Source organism: Cynocephalus volans, chromosome 3 (assembly GCF_027409185.1).
Source record: "Cynocephalus volans isolate mCynVol1 chromosome 3, mCynVol1.pri, whole genome shotgun sequence".
Taxonomy (NCBI): domain Eukaryota; kingdom Metazoa; phylum Chordata; class Mammalia; order Dermoptera; family Cynocephalidae; genus Cynocephalus; species Cynocephalus volans.
This window is the reverse complement of record NC_084462.1, coordinates 139,295,110-139,311,593: the sequence shown is the minus strand read 5'-3', so window position 1 is coordinate 139,311,593 and position 16,484 is coordinate 139,295,110.

Genomic DNA, 16,484 nt, shown 5'->3' with positions numbered 1-16,484 from the left:
ATGTGTCTGTTGGCCATTCGTATATCTTCCTCTGAGAAATGCCTATTCAGCTCCTTTGCCCATTTTTAAATTGGGTCATTTGTTTTTTTCCTGTAAAGTTTTTTGAGTTCCTTATATATTCTGGATATTAATCCTTTGTCAGATGTTTATTTTGCATATATTTTCTCCCACTCTGTTGGTTGTCATTTTACTCTGTTGATTATTTGTTTTGCTGGGCAGAAGCTTTTTAGTTTGATATAATCCCATTTGTTTATTTTTCCTATAGTTACCTGTGCTTTTGGGGTCCTATTCATGATGTCTGTACCCACTCTTACTTCCTGGAGTGTTTCCCCTATGTTTTCTTTAAGGAGTTTTATTGTTTCAGGATGTGTATTTAATTCTTTAATCCATTTTGAGTTTATTTTGGTATATGGTGAGAGGTATGGGTCTAGTTTCATTCTCCTACATATGAGTATCCAATTTTCCCAGTACCACTTGTTGAAAAGGCAGTCTCTTCCCCAGTATGTAGATTTGCTGCCTTTGTCAAAGATCAGATGGCTGTAGGCATATGGATTGATTTCTGGGTTTTCTATTCTATTCCATTGATCTGTGTGTCTATTTTTATGCCAGTACCATGCTGTTTTGGTTATTATAGCTTTGTAATATAGTTTAAAGTCAGGTAGTGTTATGCCTCCAGCTTTATTTTTTTTGCTCAGGATGGCTTTGGCTATGCATGGTCTTTTGTTGTTCCATATAAATGCCTGGATAGCTTTTTCCATCTCAGAGAAAAATATCATTGAAATTTTGATGGGGATGGCATTGAATCTGTAGATTGCTTTGGGTAATATAGACATTTTCACAATGTTAATTCTTCCAATCCAAGAGCATGGGATATCTTTCCTCTTTAATTTCTCTCAACAGTGGTTTGTAGTTCTCTTCACAGAGATTTTTCACATTCTTGGTCAGCTTTATTCCTAAGTATTTTATTTTTTTGATGGCTATTGTAAATGGGCTAGCTTTCTTGATTTCTTTTTCTGCATGTTCACTATTGGAGTATAGAAATGCTATTGATTTTTGTGTGTTGATTTTGTATCCTGCAACTTTGCTGAAATCATTTATCAACTCTAGGAGTTTTTTTATAGAGGCTTTAGGCTGTTCGATATTAGGATCATGTCATCTGCAAACAGGAACAGTTTGACTTTATCCTTTCCAATCTGTATGCCCTTTATTTCCTTCTCTTCTCTGACTGCTCTGGCTAGTACTTCCAACACTATGTTGACAAGCAGTGGTGAGAGTGGGCATCCTTGTCTAGTTCCTGGTTTTAGGGAAAAAGCTGCTTTTCCCCATTCTGGATGATATTGGCAATGGGCTTATCATATATGGCTTTAATCATGTGGAGATACTTTCTGTCTATGCCTAACTTGTAGAGAGTCTTTATCATGAAAGAATGTTGAATTTGGTCAAATGCTTTTTCAGCATCTATAGAGATGATCGACAAACCTTTAGCAAGATTAACTGAGAAAAGATGAGAGAAGACCCAAATAACAAAAACTATAAATGAAAAAGATGATATTCCAACTGACACCTCAGAAATACAAGGTTTTTGTCTTTGCTTTTATTGATGTGGTGTATCACATTTATTGACTTGTGTATGTTAGGCGAGCGCCATAACCACTGCACTGCGGAAACCGCTTGGCCTCCTTTGACTTGTGTATGTTGAACCAACCATGCATCCCTGGGATGAATCCCACTTGATCATGGTGTATAATTTTGTGTATGTGTTGTTGTATTCTGTTAGCTCGTATTTTATTGAGGATTTTTGCATCTATATTCATCAAGGATATTGGCCTGTAGTTTTCTATTTTTGATGCATCTTTGTCTGGTTTTGGTATCAGGGTGATGTTTGCCTCTTAGAATGAGTTTGGGAAAATGGCCTCTGTTTCAATCTTTTGGAACAGTATGTAGAGAATTGGTATCAGTTCCTCTTTGAAGGTTTGGTAGAACTCTTCAATGAACCCATCTGGTCCTAGGCTTTTCTTTGTTGGGAGCCTTCTGATAACAGCTTCAATCTCTTTGATTGTTATTGTTCTGTTCAGATATTCTATATCTTCTTGGCTCAGTTTTGGCAATTTGTATGCATCCAGAAATTTATCTTTTTCCTCCAGATTTTCAAATTTGTTGGCATATAGTTGTTTATAGTAGTCTCTAATGATTCCTTGTATTTCTGAGGTGTCAGTTGTAATATCGTCTTTTTCATTTCTAATTTTTGTTATTTGGGTCTTCTCTCTTCTTTTCTCAGTTAATCTTGCTAAAGGTCTGTCGATTTTATTTATCTTTTCAAAAAACCAACTTTTTGTTTCATTGGTCTTTTGAATTGTTTTTCAGGTTTCTATTTCATTTAATTCTGCTCTGATCTTAATTACTTATTTCCATCTACTAACTTTAGGTTTGGATTGTTCTTGTTTTTCCTAGATCTTTAAGGTGAACTGTTAGGTTGTTTATTTGCCATCTTTCCATTCTTCTGCAGTAAGCATGTAATGTGATAAATTTCCCCCTTAATACTGATTTGTCAGTATCCTACAGGTTTTGGTATGATGTGTCATTATTTTCATTAGTTTCAAGAAATTTTTTGATTTCTTTTTTGATTTCTTCTTGGACCCATATGTCACTAAGTTGAATGTTGTTTGATTTCCATGTGTTTGGATAGTTTCCAGAGTTTCATTTATTATTGATTTCTAATTTTAATCCATTGTGATCAGAAAAAATACATGGAATAATTCCAATATTTTTGAATTTGTTAAGACTTGATTTGTGACTTAACATGTTGTCTATTCTGGAGAATGTTCCATCTGTGATGAGAAGAATTAATTATTCTGAGGTTGTTGGATGGAATGTTCTGTAGATATCTGCCAAGTCCAATAGGTCTAAAGTGTTATTTAGATCTTGTGTTTCTCTATTTATTGTTTGCCTAGATGATCTGTCCAATGAAGAGAGTGGGGTGTTCAGGTCCCCCACTATTATGGTGTTAGTGTCTATCTCTTTCTTTAGATCTAATAGTGTTTACTGTGTAAATCTGGCTGCTCCAAAATTGGGTGCATATATATTTATGATTGTTATGTCTTCTTGATGGCTAGATCCTTTTATCAGTATATAGTGGACTCCTTTATCTCTTTTTATGGTTTTTGCTTTAAAGTCTATTTTATCTGATATAAGAATAGCTACTCCAGCTCATTTTTCATTTCCATTTACATGATATATATTTTTCTGTCCTTTCACTCTTAGTCTATGTGTGTCTTTACAGGTCAGGTGAGTCCTTTTAAGACAGCATATTTTGGGGTCCATCTTTTTAATCCAGTCAGTCAGTCAGTGTCTTTTGAATGGGGAATTTATTCCCTTTACATTTAGAGTTATTATTGAAAGGTGTTGATTTACTCCTAGCATTTTACTGATTTTTGCTGTATGTCTTAAGTACCTTTTGTTCTTTTCTTTCTAATTTTATATTTGTCTTCTGTGATGGATAAACTATTTTTTTTTCTCTTTTGTTAGCATTTTTGTTTTGCTGGTAGGTATTGTTCTTTCTTGAGTTTTCATGGCAGTGATACTTGTTTTTGTGGTATCAAACCAGTACTTCCTTGAGAATTTCTTGTAGGGCTGGTCATATGGTAGTGAACTCCCACAGTTTTTGTTTGTCTGAGAAATATATTATTTGTCCTTCATTTTGGAAGGATAGCCTTGCAGGGTAAAGTATTCTTGGCTGGCAATTTTTGTCCTTTAGTGTTTTGAATATATCATCCCATTCTTTTCTGGCTTTTAGGGTTTCTGATGAAAAGTCTGATGTATTCTGATTGGGGCTCCCTTATAGGTGACTTGCTGCTTTTCTCTTGCAGCTTTTAAGATTCTCTCTCTGTCTTTGACTTTTGCCAGTTTGGTTATTGCATGTCTTGGCGAGGATCTTTTTGGGTTGAATGTGTTTGGGGATCTTTGGGCTTCCTGAATCTGGAGATATGTGACTTTCCCTATACCTGAGAAGTTTTCTGCTATTATTTCATCGAACATGTTTTCAATGCCATTTCCTTTTTCCTCCCCTTCTGAAATACCCATGATTCGGATATTTAAGCCCTTAAGGTTGTCTGTAGCCTCTCTTAGATTTTCTTCAATTTTTTTGATTCTTTTTTCTTTTTCTGGTCTGCCTGTGTTAATTCAAACAGCCTGTCTTCAAGGTCAGAAATTCTCTCTTCTGCTTGTTCAAGTCTGCTGGTTAAACTCTCTGTTGTGTTTTTTATTTTGTTGAATGAATCCTTCAGCTCCAGCAGCTCAGCTATATTCTTTTTCATGGCATTGATTTCTTTGTACATTTCTTCTTCCAGACCCATTATATTCTTTTTTTTTTTCCTATGGTTATTCATTGTATATAATTTGTTTTTTTGTTTGTTTGTTTGTTTGTTTATTTATTTATTTAAATTTTATTTTGTCGATATACATTGTGGTTGATTATTGTTGCCCCTTACCAAAACCTCCCTCCCTCCTCCCTCTCCTCCCTTCCCCCCAACAATGTCCTTTCTGTTTGCTTGTCGTATCAACTTCAAGTAATTGTAATTGTTATATCTTCTTCACCCAGACCCATTATATTCTTTCTCATTTCATTGTGTTGTCTAACTGAGTTTTCTTGTATCTCATTTAGTTTCCTTAGAACTGTTACTCTAAATTCCTTGTCTGTCATTTCAAAGACTTCCTGTTCTATAGGATCTAGCACTTGAGAGTTATTATTTTCCTTTGGTGGCAATGTATTTTCTTGATTTTTCATATTTCTGGTATCTTTCCTTTGGTGTTTTGTCATTGTTGCCGGGGGTATCACAATCCACTCGTTTCACCCTGATATCTGGCTTGGATCCTGAAGGGACTGCTGCTTCTGATCAGCAGGAACTAGCCTGAGCTGGGGTTCCCACTGTGCCTGCCTGTTCTGAGACAGCTGGCTTGGGGTGTGGAGGTCCCCTAGCCTCTTAAGTCTCTCCTGGTGCCAGGGACTGGCCTTGGCTGGAAGTCTTGCCCCGCCTGCCTTCTCCGGCCTGGCAGGCTTGGGGTGTGTGGGCCCAGAAGCTCTAAAGTCTCTCTACGCAGTGGGGAGCAACCTGAACTGGGGTCCCATGGCAAGCAGTTCCTTCCTGTTCAGCGCAGATCTCAGGTCTTCTGTCATCACTCCTTAATAGTTGCAAATTGGTCGTTCTGTGGGAGAGAGTAACACCAGGAACGAACTACTCCGCCATCTTGACTGCACAATTCATAATTAGAGTTTTTAAATGTTTGTGTTATTTTCACAATCTTTCTGTACTCATTTAGGTTTGGTGAAGGAAGTTTTTTACATTCAGTAAGAATATAATAGTAAAAATTATGTATCAGATGGAAAATGAATATTGAATACTAGGACTATGAATTTATCCAAGTGCCTAGCACAGTAACTAAAAGAGAATAAGTACTCAAAAATTATTTGATGATTGACTGTAGAAAGGATGTACAGGAGATGTCTAACCTTGCAAACTGTTTTCAGAAAAGATTATATCTAAATCACCCACCCTAAGGAAGTTTTCTCCTAATCCAAACCCAAGATATAAACCAAGTGACAAAGGAAATTTAAGAGGTATATAATTATACAAGGTACTTTGGAAGGTAATTATGAAACTTATATGATATGAAGCATTTCATAGCAGTTCAGGGAGCAGCTTGTGTTCAAATCCTGGCTCTACTAAATATCTTTGTGATCTTTTTTTTTTTTTTTAATTTATTTTTTTTATTTTATTTTTAATTTTATTTTGTCGATATACATTGTGGCTGATTATTGCTCCCCATCACCAAAACCTCCCTCCCTTCTCCCTTCCCCCCTCCCCCCCAACAATGTCCTTTCTGTTTGCTTGTCGTATCAACTTCAAGTAATTGTGGTTGTTATATCTTCTTCCCCCCCCCCGGTTTTGTGTGTGTGTGTGTATGTGTGTGTGAATTTATATATTGATTTTTAGCTCCCACCAATAAGTGAGGACATATGGTATTTCTCTTTCTGTGCCTGACTTGTTTCACTTAATATAATTCTCTCGAGGTCCATCCATGTTGTTGCAAATGGCAGTATTTCATTCGTTTTTATAGCTGAGTAGTATTCCATTGTGTAGATGTACCACATTTTCCGTATCCACTCATCTGATGATGGACATTTGGGCTGGTTCCAACTCTTGACTATTGTAAAGAGTGCTGCGATGAACATTGGGGAACAGGTATACCTTCAACTTGATGATTTCCATTCCTCTGGGTATATTCCCAACAGTGGGATAGCTGGGTCGTATGGTAGATCTATCTGCAGTTGTTTGAGGAACCTCCATACCATTTTCCATAGAGGCTGCACCATTTTGCAGTCCCACCAACAATGTATGAGAGTTCCTTTTTCTCCACAACCTCGCCAGCATTTATCGTTCAGAGTCTTTTGGATTTTAGCCATCCTAACTGGGGTTAGGTGGTATCTCAGTGTGGTTTTGATTTGCATTTCCCGGATGCTGAGTGATGTTGAGCATGTTTTCATATGTCTGTTGGCCATTTGTATATCTTCCTTAGAGAAATGCCTGCTTAGCTCTTTTGCCCATTTTTTAATTGGGTTGCTTGTTTTCTTCTTGTAAAGTTGTTTGAGTTCCTTGTATATTCTGGATATTAATCCTTTGTCAGATGTATATTTTGCAAATATTTTCTCCCACTCTGTTGGTTGTCTTTTAACTCTGTTAATTGTTTCTTTTGCTGTGTAGAAGCTTTTTAGTTTGATATAATCCCATTTGTTTATTTTTCCTTTGGTTGCCCGTGCTTTTCGGGTCGTGTTCATGAAGTCTGTGTCCAGTCCTATTTCCTGAAGTGTTTCTCCTATGTTTTCTTTAAGAAGTTTTATTGTTTCAGGGTGTATATTTAAATCCTTAATCCATTTTGAGTTGATTTTAGTATACGGTGAGAGGTATGGATCTAGTTTCATTCTCCTGCATATGGATATCCAGTTATCCCAGCACCATTTGCTGAAGAGGCAGTCCCTTCCCCAGTGAATAGACTTGGTGCCTTTGTCAAAGATCAGATGGCAGTAAGTGTGTGGGTTGATTTCTGGATTCTCTATTCTATTCCATTGGTCAGTGTGTCTGTTTTTATGCCAGTACCATACTGTTTTGGTTATTATAGCTTTGTAGTATAGCTTAAAGTCAGGTAGTGTTATGCCTCCAGCTTTATTTTTTTGCTCAGTATTGCTTTGGCTATGCGTGGTCTTTTATTGTTCCATATAAATGACTGGATAGTTTTTTCCATTTCTGCTTCTCAAATTCTCTGGTCCTCATATTGCTCATCTGAAAAATGAAAATAACAATAGTTTCATTCTCATAAGTCTGGTCTGAAAATTAAGTAAAATAATAAAAATTAAAAATAAAATAAAAAGAACAGAGCCTGGATCATTGGGAGCCACAATAAATATTAGCTATCATCGTTACTGTCTGACATTTAGAAGAAATACTATAGAATATGATTTTAAAATAGGGCAAGAATAAAATGCTTTTTTACTTCCATTTCAGAGGTAATTAGCTAGAACTGAAAATATTTGAGAGAAACAAACCATCCATTTGCAACCCAGATGTGATCTGGGAAACTCCTGGCTCCCTAGAGACTGAGTCAGACTTGGATGGAAACTTCAATTCGATGGTCTGTGGAAATCCAAAGCCCACTCAATATTTCCAGGATAGGGAATCTTGCTGCTGTGTTCCACTCTGCCTCTAGCTCTTCAATCATGCTGCATCAGCCCAGACTAACCCCTTTCTTCAATTTCTGTAGAAACCTACCCATGCCAAATAAGCTGAGTCCTACTAGAATGGAAAGAAGAGTGTCCAACCAACAACCATCTCCCCAGGTTCCTGCTCACTGTCCTCCTCATCCTCCTGCCTCCCAAACTCTCTCTGCAGACTCTAAGGTTTCCTCTGCTCTTATGCACATTATGTTAGCTTGCCTTAGCACCTACCTCTAAGCTAGCATACCCAGAGTCATCAAGGTATTTAGCTACTAGAATAAAGGACCGTCCATGTAACAGGATTTACATGCTTGGGATCGCAGACATAGTTAATGATCTAGTACCTGACTCCCAGTCTAGTACATCTCCTTCTATCTCAGGTTTCCTGCATTGATGTTATCAAGATCTGAAGAAAAATTACTAAGGGATAGGTATATAATATCTTAATGAGATTGAAATAGTTGATAAAATGAATTTAATAGTTTCATACATATGCATACCAGTAGCAATTCCACATGTAGTTAAAGTTTACCTACTGTGAGCTATGCAGTGGTCTCTCTGGGTAGGTAATGGAGTCCCTGGACAGTGCTTTCTGAGGATCTATAACCCAAGACCCCAGCGGCCAGTCAATGTTGTTTTATACCACTGCTCTTTTTCTCACTGACCTGAAATTCTTATGATTAGAGTCATTCGGACACACTAAACACCAAAGTTGGGGATGTTGTCTCCAAAAGTGTGTTTGCTTATGATTATCTAATCTCAGAAGTTGGAAAGACAAAGAGTAACACAGGTGTCAGACTGTATTTTAAGGATTTTCAGAGATTGATACTTTCCCACTCCTTTAGAAAATAGCCAAACTAACAGTTGGGGGTTAGAAGCAGGTAATTGGCTCAAAAATGTTTTGGGAGTCAAAAGGCAACTTAGTGTTTTCACTAAGTCCATCAGAAGAATGTCATAGTTAAATTTGTCTTCCTAAGATAAGATAGGTCATCTTTCTTCTGGCTGCATCTTAGGAGTAAATAGGTTGAGTGAGGGAGAAGCCCTTTATTTCTCATCCAGCAGAGTCCAGTGGGAAAATGGCTTTTCACTGAAGGATGGGACCTCGGATAGAGCAGAGAGAGGGGGGTGCTTCAGGAGGTCTGAAGCCCAGCACACACCAAGGCTTCTGGGACTGGCATTACATCCTCTCAGATAATGTCCTAGATGTGTCCCTACTGCTCAGCTCTCCCCATATGGGAAAGGTGAGGATGCTGAAAGTTGAGTGCTCGTCTTGGAAGGATATTAAGAGCAAGGGGACGTTAAGCTGAAGGCATGGCGGGATGAAGAACGCCCGAATGCACAGACTTGTATCAGGTGTCAGGAGAAGGAGTATGGCAAGATGTCGTGCCATTTCTAGTGTTCTCTTTTTCCACAAACCCAATAAAGGGCTTAGTTTGCCTGTGCAAGCGCCCCATGTCAGGGGTAGCATTTGGTTGAACCACGAGGTTAGGCTCAAAACATTTGGCATAAGCTGACTGTAAAGCAGTGGAGTTAGTCCAGGAGCCATTTTGCAGGTGCTGTTAAGATTCAAATACACTACCTGAGGGACAGACGAGAACTTCTCTCCTGTGCAAACGGACGAAGACATACTTAATATGTTTTAGAGTCTTTACCTTGGAAAGCAATGCCTTAGATATGAGAGCAGCCCATAAAGCATTCATGTTTATAGAAATAGAGGAAGGTTGCAAGAGTAGCAGGAGTGGGAGTGTGGAGTGGACAGACAGCAAGCATGGCTTACAGGAAGAGTCATGAGGCTGCTAGGCCTTTCAGCAGAACCGTAGTCCTGCTAGAACCCAGTGACATGCGGTGGCCTACCAGGAACCATTTTCCTTTCAGGACTACCAGGCAATGGCTAAGTTCATGGGCTTTGGAATTAGGCTTCCTGAGTTCAGATCTCAGCCCCATCACTTACTAGTTGGGCAAGTGCTTAACTTCTCTTACCTTGTTTTTCCTATCTATTAAATGGAGATATTGTGACAATTAAATAAAGTAATCTAGATTCAGTGCTTAGCATCCAGTCTCTCATAGAGTAAGCACTCAACAAAGGTTGGTTATTCTTCTTTATTTCAAAAATACCAATTGAGCATCTACTATATGCCAGGCTCCATGCACTGGTAAACAGTTAAAAGTATGACAGGCATTATTTCTGTCCTCCTAGACCAGGGGGAATACAATAAGTAATCTGGCAATGATGACACTGTGTATTAAGGGCTATGATTGGGGAAATGCAGGGTGTTATGGGATCACATAGGTGGCTTCAACAAAACTGAGACTTCAAGTGGAGTGGAAGTTCATGGGAAGAGGGCTGCAGGCGGAAGCAGCAAATGGGTGGTGTGTGTGAAGATGTGCCGTTAAAGACGGATGGTGCACTCAGCCAGACAGGTCTGCAGGCCTCGGGTGAGAGCACAGGGTAGCTATCAAGGGTGAGGCTGAGAGGCAGGTCCAGGGGGTGCATGATGCAGAGATGGTAACCCAAGAGGAGCAGATAGGAATTTTAACTCACCCCACACGGGTATATTGACTTTATTTCAATAAGTCAGATTTATCTGTTTTGAGTCGCAATACCGCTTGGTTATCAGAAAATTCACTCAGTCATTCCTAGGGCTTCTTTCTGCCCCCCGCCCCCCCCCCCCAGGGTCACATGAGAGTCTTCTGGGCCTAGTGTGCTTGGTGGCCTCTGCTGATGTGCTTATTGTCCAGGCCCACCCAGTCCTTGAAGGCAGGTGCTATCAACACCACTGCTACATTTGGGCCTGCAGGGATTTTTCCTCCTGGATGCCCAAGAGATGGCTCTGTCTGAATAGCACTGTCCTTGTTCCCTTTAACCCCTTCCAGCATCCTCCATCAGTCCCTAATCTAGAGTGTTGCTGACATGTGACTCTGGGTCTCCACTTGCTTGAAAGGCGTTAAGAACCTGGTCTCCTATCTCTGGAAATCTCTAGTTTGTTTACTTCTCTCTCTTAAGCCCTCAGCACTCGCACCCTTCCTGTCTCTCTCTGGGACAAACCAACATCTATGAGCCCAAATGTCACAAACAAAAGCCAGGACTAGAGGTGTCTTCTTCCGGGTAAACTCCCCTTTCAGTTCCCTACCACAGACCCAAGAGAACACGAAGATCTGACTACTGTACTTTTTTGGGATGAGGGAAGGAAAAATACCTACAGCAGCAAAAGCAAAACGCAAAACAAAACTTATTTTGTCACATGTTAATCTAGAACCTTTATCCTAAAAACGTTAGAAAACTTTCAAAGGGATATATGATTTTTGTTTACAGAGTTCACTGTGGCTGGAGAGTGGAGAAGAGGAGGTGGGTAAGAATAGACGAGGAAAATGGTTAGAACTACACACAGTGGTAATCTACAGCTGACTTCAGTCCTAACTGGAGTAATGGTGGTGGAGATGAAGAAAAATTGAATTAAATGAAGTATAATATTCATTTTTAAATACAGGTGCTTTTTCAGGCAATACTTAAATTTACTAATTTTTCTTTCTCTTTTTTCTTTCATTATTACTTTTTGCATCCTGCCACTTCCTTCTAGGTTCATTATTTTCTTTTTTGTCCGAAATATATCCTTTGGTAGTTTCTGAATCTCTGTATGTTTGAACTTGTTATTCTTTCACCCTAATTCTGACTGATGAGTTAGCTGGGTATAGAATTTCAGATTCATTATTCCCCCCTTAGCACTTTTATTACTCTATTTTTTCCCTAGCATCTATTGTGAAGTCTGTTATCAATCAAATTGTCATTCCTTTGGCCATTTTGTCTTCTCTCTCTGGCAGCTTTTAGGATTTATTTATTTATTTATTTGGTCATTTTTTGTAATGTATCTGGGCACAGATCATAATACCATTATGATACTTAAAATTTAATAATAATTACCTTAATATTATTATCCTGTTAGGTTAAATTTCCCTGATTATTTTATAAATATTTTTATAGCAGATTTGTATGAATTAAGGTTCATGTAAGGGGCAGACATTGCCTTTGGCTCCTACAAGTATGACTCTTAAGTCTCCTTTAATCTATAACATTTATTCCTCCAGAATATAGGGAATTCTACATGTCAAGAGAAGAAGCTATATTATTTATCCCAGAGGATTTGCCACATTCTGGCTTCTTTGATTGCATTCATGTGATATCACTTAACATTTATGTACTAGTCATCTTGTTTCAATAATGCTGTGTAACAAAACACTACAAAACCTAAGTGGCATACAACAATAAGGGTTTATTATTACTCATGCATCTGGGGAAACTGGCAAAGTGACTCTGCTGATCTTGGCTGAACTTGCTTACCTGTCTGAGCTGGTCTAAGATGGCCTTGGCTGAAAGGACTGGAGTGACTTAATTCTCTTCTGTGTGTCTCTCATATTCCATCAGGCTAGCACAACCACATCTTTCTCATGGTGAGGACAGAAGCCAGGGAAAAAAAGACTGCTGGAATAAAAGACACAGGGGTTGGAAAGAAAGGCCTCACATGAGCAAGCTGAAACAGAAGGAAGGAAGACACTATGTCCTGGGGGAACTGGAATTGGTTAACTAGACAGAGCAGTAAGACGGAGTCTCAGATAGAGAACTGTGAAGATCCTACCTACAATTGGACTATAAGATAAAGGAATAGTCACAATGTACAAAGCAAGAGTCCAGATTCTGAATCCTAAATAAAATTGGATCAGAATCAGCACAAACACATGGACAGATCTTCTTTAAATTAATATTTACTGAATTCCTACTGTATGCCAGACACTTCATCAAGCATGCTACATAAATTACAGAGTAGTGGCTGAAGCCATGGATTCCTAGCCTGCCTACCAGGGCTTAAAACCCACTTCCACCAGTAAAATGAGTTAATACATGTACAATGCTTGGAACACTGCCTGCCACATAATAAGCACTCAAAAAATCTTAGCTGTTACACATGATTTCATTTTACATTCCCAGCAACCCTGTGAAATGGAAACAATTTTTATTCCCATTTGACAGATGAGGAAAGGGAGCCATAGAGAGAGGTTAGGTAACTTGCCCAAGTCACATTGCCAGTGAATGGCAGAGCAGGAGTTCAAACCTACCAGTTCCATTGCAGGGCCCACATGCTAACCATGATAGGATATGACCTCATCTGCACCCCTGATTTGACAGAGTCCTTACATTAGTTTTTTTAAGTTCCCTTGTCTTGGGGAACAAGTCAGGCTTCAGAGCCTGAGTATGTGCATGTGTGGGGTGGTGGCGATGGGGTGAAGGGACTGGGTTCATCCTGATGAGTGACTTCAGCTGTGGGGATGAGCCAGCTGTGGGGACAGAACCCAAACAGTCAGAACAACATGGGACAGACGGTGGGGCAGGGACCCAATGACACAGGAGGAGCAGAGGTATATGGCCAAGGCTGCAGATGCACGGGAGCACGTCCTGACAACAATCAGCAAGGAGCAAGGAAGGGAATGAAAGACCAGAGATAAATTTGAGAGATGCTCTTCTGGATATTCCTTTAAATAGTGTGAGAAAAGAGGCGTGTTAAAGAAAGATCAAGTGTGCCCAGTTTTCTAACATAGTATTTCTTAAACCTGACTGGACATCAGAAACATTTGGTGGAGCTTTTTAAAAATATAGATTCCTGGGTTCACCCCTGGAGATGCTAATTAGTGATTCCAGATAGAGCCTGGATATCTGAGTGTTTTCAAAGCTTCCCAGGTGATCCTGTTGATTATCTTGGTCTGGGGCCCACTGGTCTAAAGTGACAACTCTTCTTTTACATTAAGGAAGCCCACACCATGGAGGTTAAGTGTGTCACCTGAGCCACACAGCTAAGTGATGGGATAACCAAGCTACCTCTTTGTGTCCCCAATGTGCAAGAGAAAGCTTCAACTGAAGAGCATTCACCACCACCTACCCACCCCACCTGGAAAGGGGGCTGGAATGCTATCTACTCTAAATGTAACTTGAAGTTCATAGGAATAGGGGAGCATCAAGGACCACACAGGTACATGGGGGTCCCTCCAGGCCCATCCAGGAGCAAAGAAAGCCTGGCACTCTGGACCACACCATATGGTCTCTGAGCTGTGGTCCCTCCAGGACCAATCTGCTTCAAGATGGCCCACAGAGTTGACCCCTGAGCTGGGCTTCCCTCTGTCCAGGCAAACCCAGCTACCTGCTTTCATTAAACCAGTCTTGGACTACCTTCTGGTCAGAAGGAGAGTGTGAGCCCCAGAAGTGGTCATCACTAAACCCTGAGCAGAGAGTCTTAGACATTTAGAGAGACAAGCAGTCCTAGCTATAAGCACCTTGTTTCAGACTTTGTTGGAGCAACTATGACTGACACACCGGGGGAAGAAGTTATTTTGAGTCTGAAGTTGTTTAAAGGCCCAAGAGCAAAACGACTTTAAATCACTGGAGACTTTAAGTCACTGAAGGGCTGCAGTGCCTGGAGAGAGCCTCAGTGACCCGCTTTCTTCTGGGGAGGAATGAAGACGGAGGATGGTGCTCTAACAGAGGGAGGAGGAAGAGGAGGCGCTGCTACAATGTGCTAGAATCACACTGATATGCATAATGCTGTCCTCTAGCCACCAGCGGAGATGCTGACACTGGGCTCTTCCCACTGCTCGTGGCACCCAAGATTGAGTGAGAAGTCTTCTGCCAGGGCTTTAAGACAAGGGCAATAGAGATGCACAAGCTAAACCTTCTCATTCTGGAGAACGCATTGGCAGTGATGAAGGACAGCCACTCAGGTGGTGGTTGAGATTTTTTTTAAAAGATGGTGGAGATAAACAAAAATGGGAGACATATCCTTGCTTGCAGATTCCTTTCTCTCTTCAAAGGAGTTCATTCTGCCTAAGTAATTGCACCGTTCGTCCATGTGCTGGACCCGCAGTGATGCTTATTTTATAAATACAGTGAAAGAGTTATTGCCTGTAACTACAGCTTGTGGATGGAGGGGAAGTAGTATTTCTCACCACCCCAATGGAGCTAATTCAAAAACAAAAAATGAATTCACTCAAAATATTGTCATGTACGGATACTGAAGCTGAAGTCTTCAGTTCCACCTTAATTGAATTGGTGAACATAATCCAGTCTTATTGAGACAATTAAAGGGACACTTCTGTAATTAGATGGAAAGATTGGTTTTCTAGGCATTTCATCCATCTACCTTGCCAATTATCTAAAGAAAAACATTCTGGATCTTATGGTTTTCTTTGGTTTTTGGTTTGGTTTTGTAGGCATTTGGTTTTCTAGGCATTTCATCCATCTACCTTGCCAATTATCTAAAGAAAAACATTCTGGATCTTATGGCACTAGAGCATACTCTAGTGGTGGTGAAGAAAAGCAAACACTTCCAAACTGCTAAATTTACAGTCCCACTGCTGGGGACTTCTAGATAAACACTCCTTGTTTGGGCAAAAGGGTAGGTAGGCTTGCCACATAAAACAGAAAAGGAAATTAATAGAACATTATGTGATAACTTTAAGCCTTATGATTCTCCTCTAACAATAAGGCCAGTTCTCTTTTATCTAATACTCAATGCCAAGGGCAAACAAGCAAGAATTATTAAAAATTTTGAAACAATCTAAAATAATATCCTACGCAGTGAGGTTTTAGTAAAGCTTTGGTTTTTTCTTTTCTTCTTAAATCCAAGCCACATTTAGACTTTCTCCTTGGAGATTCTGTTTAAAGAAGGGAGAGGGAGCAGATAATAGATATAATACCTAAAGCAAACTCCCTTCAGCCATGACGGTGTTATTACAAACTTGAGTGAGTACCATTATTTCAGATAAATAAAAACAATGGACCAGAACCAATTTTACATAAGGAAATATTGTTCAATTTGTTGCAAGCTTTGGTGAAGACTCCTCTGGTCTATCAAGTGATGGTTAATATAAATAAGAACATCTGTCCTTGCTTAAAGATAGTACTCTTAGAAAAAGCACACTTGCACATTTAACCAAGTAATAACATTGCCATTTTTGTGTGTATGTCTCTGAACTGAAGGAAATATATTCCCTTAATTTTAAATGTAAATTATTTTTTAAAATCAAACTAACACAAATTGGAAGGAAAAATACTCAACACCACTGTACACATAAAAAATTTTTTTAAAAAAACAACAAACTTTTCTTTTAAAGCCAGAAGCTTTGTATTCTATTGTGTTTAGACTTAAAATATGGAACTACGTAGAAAGAATTAAAGAGATTATGTTTATTTGATTTCAAGTTATCTCAGCAAGAAACACATTTTTCATACCTCTTTGGAAGAACAGCAGGTCAAATGACACATTTGTGAGTAACTGTTTGAAATATTTCAGCCACACTGCAGGGTCCACCTGACCTGAGCACCATAGATGGAGGGAACAAAGGCTTGTGTTTTAAATGTTCCTTTAAGAGCCTTTCTGGGGGAACCGGAGGGGGGACTCGGGAAGCTGTCATAGGACTTGCTTTTTATTACTATCCTATGACACTAATCAGTTTAATTATATTTCTAACCCATATCTTAGGATCATAATTAATTTTCCCAAATACAAACATTACATCGTATAATTCTGCAACTTTGTGGAATAAATACACTTTGTTTCAAAGTCACTCACATCCTCTAAACTCCAAAGAGTTTCCCAATATGTGCATATTCATTCCTCTCTTTGAGCAGGTTTTGTTTTTGACTATGTTCGATAGCAAAGTGGGTCTTTATTCTTAA